Consider the following 18,892-nt stretch of genomic DNA (forward strand, 5'->3'; position numbering starts at 1 on the left):
TAGAACTATAAAAAATAACGAAGGTTGCGTTAACCTATAAAATTCGCATAAACTTATAAGAGAGAAAAATAGAAAAATATCATAACACATCGGTCAGATGGATTAAAATTTTTTCCATAGCACAAGAATGCAAATATTTATACCGATATTTAAGAAATATCAACGCAATTGCGCGGTAATACACGATTATCCTCCTTGTCACGATAAGTACCTATTTATTAAATGATAAATCTTCTTATTAATTTCTACACGTCGTCATTATATGATCGACGTATAAATGGATTTTCACGTTAATTATCGTCTCCTTTGTGGATAACCAGTTTCATTTATTTCACGTTTCACTTTCGACGAAGTAGCGGTGTCACGTTCGGTTCGTTGTACGAGAAATATTTCATTGTCAACGATCGTCAATCGTGCTGAATTCTATTTACTTAGCTCGTTCAGCTCGTTCAGCTCGCCACCTGGTGTTTCGAAACAAAAACAGCTGACCCCATCATCATTGGACAAAATAATTTGCAAGCACAGTATCAAACCGCCGGTGTGTCGTTTAAAATTACATAACACTGTTTCGTTAAAGTTTTGTGGTAAATGACGTTAAAATCAACGAGATATGTCAGCAAACAAATATCGATAATTATCTAATATACGAATCTAATATACGTCGCGGAGATCGATACCATCTTCCGATCAACAATCGTCGGATTTCAAAATTTCGAAAGGATTTCGGATTGTCTTAATAATAATATGTCGAAAAAATTTTTTTGATAAATAAATATTCTTGTCTATATGTACAATCGAAGATCAACAACTAGATCACGAACAGATCTCGATTTATCTAGATTTTTTTGAAACTTTTTTAATTCATCTACAATCGATAAACACGATATTTACCATAATTAGTTGCGATTAGATATTAATATGCAAAGAAATATTTTGATGATGAAAAATTTACGTAACGTGGATTAATTTCAAAGTAGAATCTCTACAATCATCTACGCTCGTAAAAAACATAGTCTCAACGAGATGAAACTTTTTACCTCACTTACTTTGCAATAACAACAACAATTATGCTTAATGAAACCTGGTCTCCTGTACGTTGGTCTCCACCACTTTTTCTCGCAAACACTGCGACACGAACACAGAGAAACCCTCAATTTTCTGCCGTAAAAATTCACAACTATAGTTAGTAACCCTAATTGACTTCATTTCCTCGACCATCATTTTTTTTTTTTTTTTTTACAGAAATGCGGATGCGTCACTAGTTACTTTCGTCACGTTCTCGAAGCAGAATCATATCAATTGTATTGTGAATGGAGCTTGATTATTTTCTTGAACAAAAAAATACTGCGATTCCCATTTGAAAAATATTAATCATTTATATACGTATATAATCTACTATTAGTGACATTCATTAATGATAAATAGAATTCTTCATTTATCATACGTTCATTAAGTTATTAAGTTATTAATACGAATGATAAATAAATACGTGTCAATGAATAAAATGAATAAATTGAATAAAAATTTATCCAGTTTTTAAGATAAATATTTTATTTATTATATACGTGTGATATCTAATGTATATTATATATTTTTATATTATATTATAAAAAGAAATTCAATATCATTTATTTCGTATGTTTATAATATCATACAGTTCAATAATATCAAATTATATCATTTTGAAGATAAGCGTTCTATATTTAATATAAAAATTAAAATTCAATTTCGATATTTATTATACATTTAACTCAAAAAAGGAATTTCAATACATTTAACCTAAAAAAATGTGAAAAATTTGATATTTCAAAATCTAAATGTTTAAAACTCTTCATTGATAATAATAAAAATTTATTATCTCCCTACCTATCAATCTCACGATCTCCGCACAACTTCACGATTCTCGACCGACTAGGTTATGTTTCGATTCACAAACGTTCGTAGATTTATATTCGTGCTCGATTTAGTAATCGAAAAGTCTGCGGAAAAATTCGAAAAACGGAACACTTAATCTCCGCCTGCATATACGCATTTATCTGGTAGCTTACGTAAGGTATTTGTGTCGTACGAAGAGTCACCTTTGCCGATCGCAAAACAAATTGTTAATCATCGAAATACGGCGTATCTTGGCGTTACGTAAATGGTTTACGCACGGCAGACACCCGCGTACATATAACGGAGACGCCACGTGGCCACTTCTTTTGGCGGTATTCAAGAAGGACGAAAAATATTATATCTCGAGACGATCGAGAAAATGAACGCGAATACTGTTAGAAATCTTCAAGACTATGCTTGAACGCGATCCATGATTACGTCACGTTATCCACACCGTCACTTGCTTTCGCGCATTGCGATCGTTTCATGACGTGAAGTTTCGTGAAAATGCTGTAGAATTTTTTGTGTAAGAAGAAAGAAACGAATGGCTTACCAAATTCCTTGCGATTACGACGAAAAAAATTATTGTGTTGAAATTTTGAAAGATACATTGTATTTTTGTGTATTTACCGATTTATTAATCCGGAAACTGAAATATAATAAATTAATGTGAAATATTTAACGAAAAAACGAAACGAAGCTTCACATTTTTCGTATTCTTTTCGAAAAATATTTTATTCTTTTCTGATTAAATTAATTATATTCCAAGGAAGCTTATCGGAAACGTTATCAATTTAAAAGTTTATATGGACGAAACTGCATTTCATATTACCGAATGTTTGCTTCTCCTTACCAATTGACCATATTAAAAAATAAATATATTTGGAAATATTTCATTAATAAAAACAAGATAAAAATCGTATTAAATTTCGCTTATAAATCTTATTATTCATTAAAAAGCCATTTTATTTAATCTCTTAAAAAAAAAAAATGAATCGTGATAATAAAAAGATCCCGCAAAAAAATAGAACACGAAAGATTCAATTCCTCTTCAAAGCGTCTAATTATTCTTGGCTAAAAAGCTTAACCGCTGTAACTATTAAATTCTCTCCCCTTCTCATTCTCTCCCCACCTCGTCATAATGAACTGAGCTGCTCGTTGCGCCTCCTTTCTCTCGAGTTTTAATCTCGAACGGGCAAAAATATAACGGATGTAATATATCGCGATATCAATATTTGTTTAATTAGGTTCCCTTGAGCGAGCATTTCCACGCTTTTTTCTCAGATAACCGACCTCTAACATAATCATGTCGTTAAAAACTTTCGATCGGCATCGTTTCATGATCCATCGGACAAGATTTCGCAATTGTATCTCATTCGCGGCGTATTTACAAGCGTCGATCTGCTCGCGATTTATGGAATAGCCGCGTTAGTTAACCAAATTCGTGGATATTTCGCAGTGAATGAGAGAATGTCCGTCCAACTGATGGACTTTCGGAGAGACGAGATTGCAACACTTGGCAAAAATGTGGCTAGAAGTCGCCTCGCTGGACGGCTATGTTTGGAACTGTTACATAAAGTCTCCTCCGCCGACCGATCTATCATGAGGAGACCTTATTAGATCAAGCATGGAAAGCCATCCGCCTGTAAAATCGTTGCCAGCTACATAGACTTCGCGATTGTTGAATCAATATTGCGATTTTGTTGTTCTATTTTATTCGATAAATGATACAAATGTATTATACTGTTACGTTAAAATAAAAAAAAAACAATTATATAGAAGCAAACAAAGACTGGTTTTGAGGTTAAGTTCAAGTAATTAATATTACCTTTAAGACTGGTTTAACTTCTTTCTTTTTTACATTTCCTTCTCCGCATATTGATTCTAAATATACATTTTTTAAAATCCTTGTAATCAAGTTGCATTTGCATGTCCTTCATTTGAAATTTAAAATAAGTTTTCCCACTGAAGTTTCATAACAGCGATTTATCTTTTAAAAATACATTTTTTAAGACATTTTTAAAACACTTGTAGGATGTTTTCTTGTTATTTGATATTCGACTCAAAACATAACCATTAAACATTCGTAAACATTCGTTCCCATCACGGATTTTCATCAATCATCCCGATTATTTCCAAGTGAAATTATTTTAACAAAAGATTTTGCTGTAAAAGTGGAACACGATTCGAAAAAGATTAAGATTATATTTTATTGTACAATCCGAATTTTTTACGGAACATCAAAAGAATCTATGGTATTTGAAAGATCAACGGACGATCGTGTTATCGAGCAGATGCCTACAACAACGATTCTAAGTCGGGAAATCCTAATGACGCGGCAAGTTCAACGACTACATAACACTATTTATCATCGCGTGACGTATGACCAACTGTCTCCGTTGTACGAGGAAAAGCGCCATGTGGCTCGACGCCGCCGGGAGAGGGCATTGTTGATCGTGCCTCACGTCGATGCTTAAAAATAAGAACGCGGTAAATACTGGTGAGCCTTTATGTAATGAATGAGCGTGAATTAACAGAGCAGCACGAGATCGAGCGTGGCGTCGTCCCACGTTAAGTGTATATGGCTTTCAACTGCGATCGAGTCAACGACGCAACGTAGTTTTATTCTCGGCGTGGTAAACAATTCGTTGTACTGGGAACAACGGTGCGCGCGACGGCCCGTAGAATCAGCGCGCAGCTTATGTAATATATTTCAGATAGAATTCGCACCTTACATAATTACACGTTGCCATAGACCGACCGTGTAGAGTCGAAAATTTTAGCACGCGTTAAAGTCATAACTATTAATCTATCGATATGCATCGATCACTTTTATCGATGAAGTTAATTCTTATAAATATAATTTTTCGTGGAAAGATTAATTTTAATTTTTAATTGACTTTTGAACGTGGCATTTGCGAAGGAACAAAAATATCGTAGAATGAACGTTGCGACGGTAAAGAAGGAAATATACCGTGAGGTATGTAAGTAGGTAGATGAACAAATAAAAAATAGGAGAATGGATGGATGAATTACCAGACGTAGACTATAGTAGAATTAGTAGAATGGTGAAAGATTAAACAGACGAAAATGTGAATTAATAAAACAAGAAAAATAATGAAATGACAAAGTAAATAAGCGAATAAAGTGAAATAATAATATATATTTCAGTATATATTTACGTTTGGAACATTTATTCAATAAGAATTATGATAAATGTTTAAAATTATATATTGGTCAATGAATATTAATACATTTCGTACTAAATATTGTAAAAATCAATGAAAAAATAATCTTACGTGACACGGAACATGTTTTGAATCGCTTAATTCTAAGAAAAGCTTGTTTCTCGTGAAAATTAACGCAGTTCGATGCTGTGACGTAACAATAGTTACGTAGACGAAACACTTTGGTCGGGAACGTGATATTTCACGAAGCTTTGCACACGTCGAAGTTTCGAACGAATTCAGATGTTATCGTCTCTCTCTCTCTCTCTCTCTCTCTCTCTCTCTCTCTCTCTCTCTCTCCGCGTTGTAGCTAACAAAACTAAATAAAAAGCGGTCGCAAATATGATTGTATCGTGGTAACAGTATAGAAAAATCAGGAATAATGAAATATTCGTTGTGGCACAATAAGTAAAACTGTATATCATGATTAACCTCGACTTGCGAAAAAGTACAAAAACCACGAGATTCGAGGCCAAAAGCGTATGTAACTTTCGCTCGCCAAGTAATTAATTATCAAGGATGCGAGTCTGTTTACGAAACAGCCGACTTGTCTAATTATAAATTGCGGTTGGATGATATTTGCGTAGGATCTTATGCGCCTCTAGAATTTCGGCTTACATATATCAATCTCTGGGAATGCCACGATATAAAGCCCGAAATCAACGTTTAAAAATAGAGTAATCGAAACTGTGGATCACCATTCCGGTGATCCTTCTATTACGAAACGTTTACTTTCTTCTTTATTGCGACAAATGTCAACAAAGTAGTATCCACTGTATAGCATGCCACGTTGTCATTGCGTAACAAAGGCACGAGCAAAGGATGAAACGTTACAAAACTCTTCATTCGCCCAGGGGCGAAATGATACATGTGCGAGACCAATTCGAAGGAAAAAAAAAAAAAAATAATAAAAACATAAATGGCGGCGTTTATCCACGATTCGAATCTCTTTTATCCAGAATGGGGCGAATATGTTTTGTTGCGTTGCGCGACGAAGTAAGCAACGACGCATACCCGATTTCGCGAATAATCTCTCTTATATAAGAGAATCGGTTTTTATATTCTGTTCACCTTCTGTATACACACAATAAAATTACATTTTTTTTCTTATATATTAACGAAGATACAGTATACAAGTATCGATTTCTGCAAAAAAAAAAAAAAATGATAATGAATGATAATAAAAAATTCTGACAACTGGAGGGATCACGAACATTGGTGGGAAGTCGAACGTTGGAAGTCGAGAGAGAGGGAGGGAGGGGGGGAGAGAATTTTCGATATCGCTCTCAGAACGCGGTCATGCAATCGATATCGCGTAACGTAGACGAATAGCTACATCGTAAATATCTCGTCTCTCGGTGCTGGTGTAATTATCTGTATTAATTGATTCATCATTATATAATAGGCGGTTACTGTTTACACAGATTCGCTTTATATCGGGCCGAGATATAATACGTATAATTTATCGTATCTCCCTTTCGAAAATGTTTTCATAATAACAAATTCCCATTGTGCTCTATTCTTGGCTAACAATACGAAATGGATCACAATGCGAGCATTTAACTATAACCGCGCAATTTTCATTGGATCGAAAGAAATATCATCGTCACTTCTAAAATTACTTAATCCCACGTCCCTTCCCCCCCCCCCCCAAATATATATATATTATATACGAGATAAATGTGTAACATACGTTTTACTTCGGACAATTATAATTTTATATAACGTTTTATATATCGAAAAATAAATGCATAATTAGGAAATTAATTCAATTTGCAAGTTAATTTATGTTAATTGCAACAGACTTGTAATTTAGTGTGTACAATGGTAAGAAAATTACATAAAGGTTTAAGAAATATATTCAACCAATTTATTTTTTGTTTTTTTAGAAAGAATATAACGTTATATTCAGAGATGATATAAGACATCAAAGACACGCATTTATTTTCAAAGTAGCGATTGTCAAATAAAATAAAATAAAATATTTTTTTTTTTTTAGTTGGAAAATTTTAATTCAAAAAGGACAAAACTTATATAAACATACATGCATGCCATGAAATGTCTTTAAAAAGATTAATAAATAAGTATATCGATAATCTTCGTAATCAATGTAAAACGTTTCGTAATTTTAATGTTTCCACGAATAAAAAGAATTTAATATTATTCACAAAATTAGATTTAAAAAAAGGAAGAAAAGAAAAAATATTATGAATTTATCGTTTCCAACGTCGATTGTTGCGATTATTAGCCGCATCGTTTAAGGTGAGTTTCTAACCGACAGTAGCCCCAAACGGTCATCTGTCCAACTAAAAGTGAATAACAAAAAATTATTGATTTATCAAATATTGATTCTGTACAAACTTCTTTGCGGATATTATCCGACGGCTATCATGTAAATCCGAGTGAATTGACTTTTACGATTAAAAATTCGTTGACACCACGGGTTAATAATCGACAGTGACGGCTCATTTGGCAACTGGTTGCACGGTAGATGCTTCGAATACCACGGACTGCCGAGAGAAATGTTATAAAATTCGCGCTTCCACCGGCGTTGAACACGTGCTAACCGTCGCACGCCGATCGACGGCCCGCTGGTCGCGACCACGTGCTCGAGTATGCTTCTCAAGAAACTGTCGTAAACTTTACATAACACGACTTGGCCGCACGCGTGCGCCTCACGCACGTGAGTGAGCCACGTATGTATCCATTTTACTTACACGTAACCGAGGGACACGATGTGTGGCTGGCTGAGAGAAGTCGCCGCCCGCCCGATCTCGAGAATCCAACCATGGTTTATGTAACCGGAGATTGTGTTAAACGGAATCCTCTTTCTTCTCTTCGTTTTCCTCCACCGTCGTCGCCGTCGTTTTTCCGCTCGATTCGCATTCCGCCGTCCCCTACAGCCGTTGCCATGACTCGGATAACTGTACGAAAAGAAAGGTGAAGCGGGAGTGGGGATAGGGGGGAGGGGGGAGGGAATGATCGAGTTTTAGTCGTTACTATTTCGTACAGATGGCAATGGTGGAAAGGAGGCGAATTAAACAGTAGCGGAGGGGACGAGAGAAACTTAGACCAGACATTTGGTTTTTGCGTAACGATCCCTCTTCGCGGGGAACGAGCAGAAGTATGATGAAATCGAGTGAGTAAACGTTGCTGGGATTAGTCAGACTTTGCGCCGGTGGTTTGGATTGTTGTTGATTTAATCAATATTCGATATTTGTTAAGCGAAAACGAAAATGATTCTTTTAATAATGATTTTTCCTAATTTTTGGCATAAAAAGGACGAAATAATTTTGTTTGCAAGTTTATTTGTAAGTTTCTCTTATATAGCTATATAGATTTATATATAATCTGAAAATTGTTTCAAAATTTAAATCAGGAAGTTTTAGAATGTCCAAATGTTTCATCTATAGTATGGTATCTATATTCAAATATACGCAAAAAATAAAATTTATTATTTTAATTACAAAAGATGTTATGTTAGTTTGAAGAACGTTTTATTAATTATGAATAATATTTACAAGAATCGGATTGTATTGATTCATAATGAAAAATTTATTAATTTTATGCATGAATATATTATCTGTAAATTGTATTTCTAGGAATAGATGAAAGGAAGCCGCTTGTTGATTAAGTAAAAGTAAAAGTTATATTAATTATAATTATATTGTAAATATTGATTTTGATATTTAAACATTGATTATACTTATCATATACTTATATACTTGACTTATTTGTCAAGACTTTTAATATCTATGTACTGTTATTAATTATTTTCTCTCTTTTGTATCTATAGTTTGTATTTATAATAATAAAACTTTTACTTATCGATTCCGCAGATGTAATATTCTTATCTATTTTTATATGTTTATATACATAAAAATGTCTTATTTTTGAATAACAGATGAATAATGACAATGACCTCGATGAAACAAAAAAAGAAACTCTAAGATATCTATTTTTATTTTTTCCTTTCGTCCTCCTTTTTATTTTTTATTTTTTTTTTTTTTTTTTTTATGTAGATAAATATCTTCTACATACATTTCTATTATACAGAAAATTAACGAATTGATTTTCTTCTTAAAGGAAATTATTGTAAAAACTAGTCGATCAAAAAATTTATTTGTTGATTATCATTTCATTTTATCAATATTTTATCATTAATAAAGAAATTTATTTTTTTTTTCGTTCCTTCGTTTTTTTTATCATTTTTTTCTTTTCAATTTTCTTCTTTATATCAATCTAACCTTTCTCATTGCTCATAAGAAAGCTATTGATATCAACCTGCTCGATTCGTTTAAATCTCGTATCGCAATCTCGATATCGCTTACACTAGATTCACTGTAACAATAAGAGTATTCATGTTCAAAAGCATTGCGATTGGTGTAAACTTTATCTCAATATACACATTGTGATTTTTCATAAAAATCCTTTGAAAAATATTTACTATGTAACTTTCGATCCTTTATTTTATCGTGCATATTGGTTTCGTAGGTTAAACGCATTATTTATGTAATGCCATACATCGTATTGTGAGTGTTACGTAACAAATAAGTTACATAATGTGTTTTCCAAAAGTGAAGAAATAAACTTAGATCACTGTGATTTCAACAAAAGGACGCTTGAACGCTTTGATCTTCGCTTCTTTCCTTGCTTTCTTATCCGATGCTCGATTCGCAGAACGATCGCGATTCTCGGTTACGCGTGCCGTCTCTTTCCAGTCGTGTGAACAACGAACTTTAGGTTTTCGTTCCGTTTGAAATGAGATTAGTTTGTTTTAAGAGATCGAATATTTTATGGAGGACAAAGAATAAAGATGTAAATATGAAATGTTCATTACTATCATTGAATGTTTAATTTTAAACGTATGTATATAAATTTTTTAATTTAGTTTTTCTTAATAAAATACGTTCCAACTTTATTGTGTTATTCTAATTTGCTAATAATATGTTGTTAATAATTTGTGGATAATAGTATAATATTATTTATTGTTCGATGATCAAACTTGACTTTTGTATCCATAATTGCGTTTTAGAAAGAAGATTTAGATAATAAATATTTAAAAAATAAAATTATCGACAATTAAATGAGATATTTGTATTTAACTATTTTTGCGAAATATACAATATATTAAATAATTTAAAACGTAAAGCTCGTTTATTTATTCCTTATTATTTTTATTCTCTTATCATTATTACCTAACCTAACTTACATTACTTTTTTAGCAAACCAATGCCAATGTTATTTTTATACTAACCTTTTTTTTTTTTAAATTTCTTCTACAATTTCATTATTCTATTACAACAAAGATATAAAAACATTAATGCAAAAAAATTTTAATCTCAAGTTAACCTGTTTTTAACGATCAAAAAACAAAAGAAACAAAAAACTATTTATTTCAACTAAATAAAATTCTCGTCTGAACAAGAATAAGAAATATTGATAATGATATTATATTGACGTTGAATTGAATTCACGTAACGATTGAGAATATTGAAGTTAATTACGTAAAGGACAGTCCGTCAGTTTAAGAAATTTTTCTTGCCCGTTATCATTCGTACGTGCATAGATGCACGAGTGAAAACAACACGGAGAACGATTATTCGCTTGGATTTGGCGACGTAACGAATAACCTCGGAGTCTTGCACAACAAATAGGTGCCTATACCTATCTTCGTAATAATGCAGTTACGAAAATGGCGCGATTACGTCTCCTTAGGCAACACCGACTCCAGCGTTAACTCTCGGTACCATAATCTTACCAACATTCTTTTTTACTCACCTCTATTTAGATTGCCTCGGTACCTGATTTCACTAAATTCAATCAATTTGATTGCATGTATCGCCGTTTTTATGGAATTTCTTCTTCTTTGTATTTTTGAATTTTAATTACAGAATTTTTCTCTCTATTTTTCTGACATTATTTATTTATGAATTAACGATATTCTTTCGATTGAAAAAAGTTACTATTTATTTTAGACATTATAGATAAGTAAAATATTTAATTTACTTATGATGTTATTTAATTTTATCCTTGATTTTATCTTATCTTTTATTATATACTTTTATTTTGTAAAATTGGATTGCATTTGCAAAATACTTAATTTTCAAAACTATATAAGTCAACATATATATTACTAGAGTCAACATATATTACTAGAAACATATTAAGCAGTTTCAAAAAATGATGCGATATAATTGAAAATGTGGCATGAAATATTTATAGAAATCAAATGGAACGTAACAGTCAAAATTCTTGTTATAGATGAGAATCAAGCATGAAACAAAAATCCCTGGTATGCGGGATTCATGGTGTCGTACGCGCATGGTATTAAACTGAAGTTGCATCGTCACGACCACTGAACTTTGCGCAACTTCGGTTAGCACATGATACAAGATCGACACGACAGAAATGCTTCCTGCTATCTGTGAATAGAACGCGGAGAATTACCTTCGGTTGCTAGAAGTCGACCGCATAGTGCTCGTATTGCAGGTATATATAACGTATATATTGCGAACAAACTTCGAAATTTATTTAAATAACAATTTAAAAATAATCGTAAAATTTTTTACCATCTACTGGTTTTTAATAATGCATATAATAACATATAATATAATATAATATAATTGTAAAGAAATTTAGAATTTTTAATGGATTGTTTTTAATTATTCAATGATTTCCTTCATTATTGTTTACGTTCTGTCTGTGTTGATTTTGATGGAACTTCTCAATGTCTTAACCTCTAATTATTTATCGTCACTGTCGAGTCATAATAACATTGACGTTCCACGATCGAACAAAACGATAATGATATCGCGGTGGTATCATCCACTGCATTGGAATCACGATCGTGTCTCGTTATCTGCCGCGGAATCCGATTGTTCGATCCGCTTCATCGAAGTTTGCTTTGGAAGGAGATTAGGTGTCGCTTGTGTGAACGCCACGCGATTTTCATTGCTTTTATTCGGTAACGATCACCTTGTTACGTAAGTTGCTTTGGTCCGTGACTAGGAGCACGTTGCTCATACCTCTTCCACGAATTTTGTAAATCCTGATGTTATTGCAAAGATTGATCGATAAAAAAAATTCTAAAGAAATTTTATTGCTATTTAGAATAAAATTTTATTCGAGCATTTCGTAATAAAATTCAGAATAAAATTTATCCAACTAAATATCTGCTATATTTTAAAAACTAAATCGCACTTTACATTGATGTAATTCGCCAGTTGCACGGTTGATCAATCAAGAAAATACGCTATCTTGTGCAATTTAGTTGCAGTTCTTCGAAAAACGGTTAGAACCATTAATCGTAAAACCCTTTGCGATCGTGCACGCTTATACAACGATCGACGCTGATACCAGCGCTCCGCTACGAATCTTACGTAACCGGTCGTTTAATGTTTGAACAAATTGTACGATGTAGATTAAACATGGTTCATTAGATGGCATTCGCGAACAGCTGACCTGTTTGGAAACGGTGCAGAGAATTCATGAGATCGGTACCTTTATAGAAATTAAGGATGACAGCGGGTCGGGTTTTGATTTATTGCGGTTTGGCGATCTGCCTTCGGGAGATCGGTATAATCTTATGATATGATATAATCTAGCAATCAATACGGAATATTTAAATCACGTTTTTGCCGGTTTTTTGTGGCAGTATAGTAGACACGTTGAAAAGAAGTTACGGCGGATATCATGATTAATCGTTTTGTTGAATCGGTTATAAAATAAAGCATGAGATATAGGAATCGTATTAAACATTATATACGTCGTGTTGACGACGTTAAACGTTATATACATATATAATCTAGCTTTGCAACTAATTCTTTGAGAAATAAATTGATAAGTGAACGATTTAGAAACCAGATGAAGTTTAATATCGTTTGTTCGTGATTTTTTAAATAGTTTTTAAATAACATCGATTTCACAACCCACTATGGATTCCACGTTCGAGTTACTCAGCAGGAAAGTTATAATATGATATAATGTAATCATCATTTCATAATTGCTAGGGATACGTTTTACCAGTTTATATAACTGGGATGAACGGCGAGCAATCAAAAATCTTGCGTAAGTCATCGCTTGTATCCCATTTGGACATTTATTCGGTCCGATGAATTATCTGGATGCTCGATCGATGCGTAAGTCTATATAACTGTATTATATACCTGAGGAAGAGGGAGGGAGAAAGAGGGGAGAGAGAGAGAGAGAGAGAGAGAGCTGGATGCCATTTCCGATCTGATATTCACCATTTTTAGACGAGTTACGCGGCTTGACCTTGAAACGTAGACGCCAACAAAAAATTATATTAATCATATCTGGACGAATTTTCTTATGCAAATAAAATGGAAAGGTCAAAAGATATGTCGAAATATACCCATGATTGAGGAATATGTAAGTATATTTGAATTACTTTTGAATAATTTTTAAAGAATATATTTTACGTAGATAGGTTATGTAACGATTTAGAATGTTATCAAGACTTAAAATAAAATATGCAATGCAAAATATATTCGATTCTTTCGATAGTATATATTTTTCATTACGCGTAAAAAATTTTAAATATGAAAAAAAAGAACTTGAGTTTTTTGTATAATATAAAATAAATGTATTAATAAACAAAATATAACATTGTAATATATTTCATTTTCTTCTTTCTAACTTCTTCTAACTGAATTGAAAAAGTAATCTTTTTTTTCTGTTTATTTTTATTATTATTTTTACATCAAAGCGAAAAAAAAATCTTCGATTTTTGGAAAATTATTATTCATAAATTATTATTCATAAATAATGAATATTTCATAAATATTTTTTGAAATTTTTTAACGAAATTTTGAATATTTTTTAATAAAAGTTTGCATAATTTCGAAATAATTAAAATAAAAAATGATAGTAAATATCATTACTTTTTCTTCTTTTATTATAACACCCTAATAAAATTATAAAATATTAAAAAATGTTCTCACAGTCAATCAAAAAAAAAAAATTTTTAATTAATAAAACTCATTCCAATCAATTTGTCCTATTTTAAAAACAAAAACCTTAAATTGACTTGACGATTACTCGAAATTTCAGATTGTTCAAAGCACGAAAAGTTATTCATCAATTTCTAGTGACAAATTAATAAATTGAAATCACTAGAAATGCTGGCCTCTAAAAGTAGATTTACGCAGAAAGGAAACGGGATTGGACGAGAACGCTAGCGACGATCGTTCGAAAGGAGAAGAATCTACGTGTGACTCGTCGTCTTTTACCGGAAATGAAACATCACGGTCTAATAAAATACAATGTCTGTGGTACATGAGACGGCCAATGATAGCGTGCGAGGAGACATTTTAATTAAGGGAAAAGTGCTCTTACCACGCGTTTATTGCCTGCTTCTTCGTCACAAAGCGTAAACGGCACGTTAGTTTGATGAAACACATGCTGCGTTTATACAAGGATACTCGATGTTCGCGTTGAAATATAAATGTGATTATAGCATGTGTATTCGTATTAACCTGATATTTGTATAACGATATATATATATAACATTATGATTAAATTGATAAATTAGTATACTCATATGGTATATATACATCTAATATAAATGTAGAATAATTTTTATAGAATAAAGCATATTAAAAATTATTATTATATTTTTGTACGAATTAGAGATAGATAAAAATCTTATTTTTTGATATTTTTAATAAATCTTAATTTCTGAAATTCTTTAATAAAAAATTTATTATTCTTTAAGATAATTATATTAAATAAGAAATAATAAATATTGATTAATTTCATATCTTTATGAAAAACATAAATGTTTGATTAGTTTTTGTAGGTTAAGAATCAAGTTAGGAAGTAAGTAAACAAAAACTGAAATTTCGTATTTTTTGAAATCACGAATAACGAATATTAACAAATAAATTTATAAAAAATTAATTGACGAATAATTACATGTAAATATTCGTAAAAGTTAACAAATATATATTTTAATACCATCATATAAATATGTGAAAAATATTTCTTTATGATTTGCTCTACATTTTGTGTTCTAACCGCGGAATCGATTGCTAGAATCTATTGTGGGAAAGATTTCAATTTATATAACGAGCAGATATTGCCGGTAGATAAGAATGCCTCGTAACGTTTCGTCGCGTTGTTGGAAGTCTTGTTGGTCGATGGGTGAACGTTCAACGAGTTGGAGGCGTTTCAAACGATTGAAGTTTACAATGTTCGTAAAGACGACGTGAAAGATTTAGTGAAACCATTTGTTTCGTTAAAACGAAGTTAAAGAGGCTAACGTCTCGTACTGTTATATCATTTAAGCTGATGCTAGCTATTCACTATTTATATTCCGAATTTCAATTTTATATAACATTTATTCCATAATTAATATATTTGAAATTATTTTTTTTATCTTATATATGAAATCTTTTTTTAATAAGATAATTAATTTAGAAATAATAATTTATTGATACTTATGCAAAATTTAATACAAAATACACATTATGATATTTGAGAAATAAAACAAATCTCTATTCAAACTTCATTTTTATCATTTATATTTTTATATTCACAAAAATCTGATTTTACAGTCTAATAATTTAATCGATAATTCGATAAATTTTCGACGAAAAAATTCTTTAGTCCAATCTTTAAATTCAAAAAATTATCTTATGAGATAATAAAATAAAAATTTCTAAGAGTTTTCTAATTTTCTAAAAGTTATATCACAAATTGTCTATAACAAACGATACACAAACTATATCTCGCGCCACGATCTTCGACGTAAAACTGTTCGGATTGAATTTACATCGACAGGCCACATGGTAACGTTGCTTTTTACGAGTTCGTGGATTTCTTGGCTGATTTCCTCGATAATTATGAGACTGGAGAATTGCGTTTAGCCCAGCCATGTATCACTGGAGAACGAACAGACCGAACCAACTCGTGCTAAATTGGATCATATTACGTAAGCTTACACGATTAAAGAACCCCGGGACAAATCCGTGCGTCGACTTTACGAGTTTCAATTATGAACTCCAACGTAAACGTCTCGTTCTCTTATGAGAGAGGGAGGAAAAAAGAGGAGAATAATGAACAGAAACTGTCAGATTACGCTGTTAAATGTTGCAGACGTTTTAATCGTGCACTTTAAAATTTTGTTCTATTAGCAGCATGTCAGCATTCACGTTGATATTCATGTTATTTCATTTAGTTCTTGAATAATTTAATTTTTTGTTTGAATAAAAAATGTATTTTATTATTATTTAGGGTAAACGTAAAAAGAATTAAAAATAATTACTTTTTATTCCTTAATTCTGTTACGTTCATATGTTCCATACAATATTTTTCAATTGATTAAATTTTTATAGAAATATGATAGAATCATTATTCACACATGTCGTTTCTCATATGTCTTATCTTGCATGCTAAGTCTTTTTTATTCACTTCACAAAAACGATTGACTAATCATCGATTCGAATCTAATTCATATCGATCCGTCGCAACAATGAAATATCGATAGTACACGTCGATTTTCTTATTTTAACGTTCGTTCTAAATACACTTTCTTCATCTTCCATACAAATTACTTCATTTTAATGATATTCTTACCATTAATATACCAACGATCGCGACCCAACAATTTTCTTTCGAATTGCATACCACTCCGGCCAAATGTAAAGTGTCGTAACTAAGTCTTTCACCAAGGCGAGAGGAATTAATTTCTTAACGGGACCCCGTAACTTTTCTATCGTATCTAATATTCCAATTCACCGTCGCTAGATGGCAGCGCGACCCGAATTGTGTATTCGTTTAGTCGTAAATTCGCGTTATATAAGGGATTATTTTCAGGTTATAATACTCGAGTACTGGTGATATCAATCAGAATAATTTGAGACGATTTATAAATATGTGTGGACTCCAGAATGTGACGCGATGAAGACGATCGCGACGAATATACTATTTTTGTTGCCGCTATATACAAGATATGCGGATGAGGTAGGTAGAAAATTGAAAGGATGATTCTGGAAGTTAAAATAAACGTAGAGGTTATATACAAAAATGCTCGTTGGATTTTATTTTTTAGGTTTCAATAGAACATTGATTATTTAAAATATAGATACACATAAGATATGTGTGATATATTTAAACTAGCATATCTGAAAATTATTAATAATTAATTCTGGTAATTATATATTCTTTTACATAATAAATATTCATATTTAAAAATTATTTAATTTCTCTTTCGTAAATTTATTTTTTCCTAAGCAATTATTTCGAAAGAATTTATCTGTCAATTAATTTGGATAATCGATAAGTCGATTATCCATTAATTTAAAGTGTCTTATCGAGAATGTTGATTATCCGTTAATATAAGTATCCGATCATTCCATATTGATTTTTTCTAGAATATTCGAAAATAAATGACTCACGAATTTTTCCTCTTTTTTTTAAGCTCGTAAAATAAAAAAAAAATATTAAATTTTAAATTTTGATCTATTAAATCATCATCTTAATTCAAAGATTTTATTTATTAATGTAATTCAACCGTATAATTAAATACTCAATTTAATTCGAAGAAATTAGTTTTTCTCAATTTCAGGTACACGATTGAGCATCTCAAATTTCAACGAAATAAAGATCTTGATATTTATTTCTTGAAAATAAAAGCGACATTTTCATTACTCTCGAGAATATACACATGGGCACAAGAGGAAAGAAGGAATTTTGCAGAATGCATCGCAAATGCATCCTGTTGGTTCGATCGTACGACTCTGACCTTGTCTGGATGTTCACCCCGCGCGGTTCGTTCGCTCGATGCTGGTTGAATCGACTTTGGGGCCGAGTCGGCTCTCACTTATGTAATTCGAAGCGGGTCACGGCCAGACACTCGAAAAACCCGCCTTTCTCTGCCGACATTTGAATCGGCCGCATTGCAGAACGCTAGGTAATACCGTTTCCACAGAAAACTTTCGCGATAACTTGTTTCGTCGCGATCGTGATATATTTGATTGTGATTAGACATTACAAAAAAAAAAAAAGATAAACAAAACTTGATTTACAATTTATTTATGTTTTTCTTAAAAAAAATTAATAATAATAATATAAAATATATAATATAATAAATAATATAAATATATATTATGTTTATATAATTTATAATATACATATACAGTTTATAATACAACAATTATATTTAATTTCACTATTATCGCTTATCACAATATGATGACTTCTAACAACAATCTTCCATACTAACCTCTTGTACATGTTCCAAAAATATTTTAAATTAACATGAAACACGAAACCAGAAAATTAATGGAATAAGTTCAAAGTCATTGCTTGGAAGTCTATTATTCATTTCCTTCGTTCCAATGTCATCAATTCGGACAATTAATTTCATGAAGTTTTAACTTAAAAAGATTCCCTAGTAAAATGGTTGTTGCTCCATTATTTCAGCAATATTCGACGTACTGTTTTACATTAAAAAAATTGTTCAAGGATACTAATACAATTTATTCCATCGATATCAGTGACAATGCTTTTAAAAATTAAAATTAAAATTATGTCATTGCGTTAATTTACCCGCATTGCAGGATGCTGGACCAGTCGTTTGGCAAGAACATGTTGGCTAAAAATTAATAACAAGTATTATCCGCAATAAGAGATATCGATCGACGGATACCATGAAACGATCATAATCATCTTAGTAGCAATGAGGAACGGAACTGGTTTTATGAGAATATTATCCGATATGTTGAGGTGAACGTCAATTATGAAGGTATGAAGAAGATAAGTCT

At 31.5% G+C, this 18,892-nt stretch overlaps 4 long non-coding RNA genes across 4 annotated transcripts; 2 read left to right on the forward strand and 2 right to left on the reverse strand.

The window, feature by feature from the left end:
* Nucleotides 1-1,533: 1,533 nt before the first annotated feature.
* LOC147657229 (uncharacterized) lies at nucleotides 1,534-2,385 on the reverse strand. Its single transcript, XR_015292846.1, has 3 exons — nucleotides 2,049-2,385; nucleotides 1,867-1,979; nucleotides 1,534-1,779 (listed from the first exon to the last, which is right to left on the reverse strand). It is a non-coding gene; the product is annotated as an uncharacterized LOC147657229 (long non-coding RNA).
* Nucleotides 1,909-3,665, forward strand: LOC147657230 (uncharacterized). The gene is made up of 2 exons (XR_015292847.1): nucleotides 1,909-2,053; nucleotides 3,335-3,665. It is a non-coding gene; the product is annotated as an uncharacterized LOC147657230 (long non-coding RNA).
* Nucleotides 3,666-6,949: 3,284 nt separating this feature from the next.
* LOC147657231 (uncharacterized) lies at nucleotides 6,950-10,853 on the reverse strand. The gene is made up of 4 exons (XR_015292848.1): nucleotides 10,610-10,853; nucleotides 10,360-10,397; nucleotides 7,820-8,026; nucleotides 6,950-7,408 (listed from the first exon to the last, which is right to left on the reverse strand). It is a non-coding gene; the product is annotated as an uncharacterized LOC147657231 (long non-coding RNA).
* A 613-nt stretch (nucleotides 10,854-11,466) lies between these two features.
* LOC147657232 (uncharacterized) lies at nucleotides 11,467-14,732 on the forward strand. Its single transcript, XR_015292849.1, has 4 exons — nucleotides 11,467-11,594; nucleotides 13,115-13,243; nucleotides 13,361-13,496; nucleotides 14,178-14,732. It is a non-coding gene; the product is annotated as an uncharacterized LOC147657232 (long non-coding RNA).
* Nucleotides 14,733-18,892: the final 4,160 nt, after the last annotated feature.

Source organism: Apis florea, unplaced genomic scaffold (assembly GCF_048593485.1).
Source record: "Apis florea isolate Af1SG1 unplaced genomic scaffold, ASM4859348v1 contig_3203_pilon, whole genome shotgun sequence".
NCBI classification, from domain to species: Eukaryota; Metazoa; Arthropoda; class Insecta; order Hymenoptera; family Apidae; genus Apis; species Apis florea.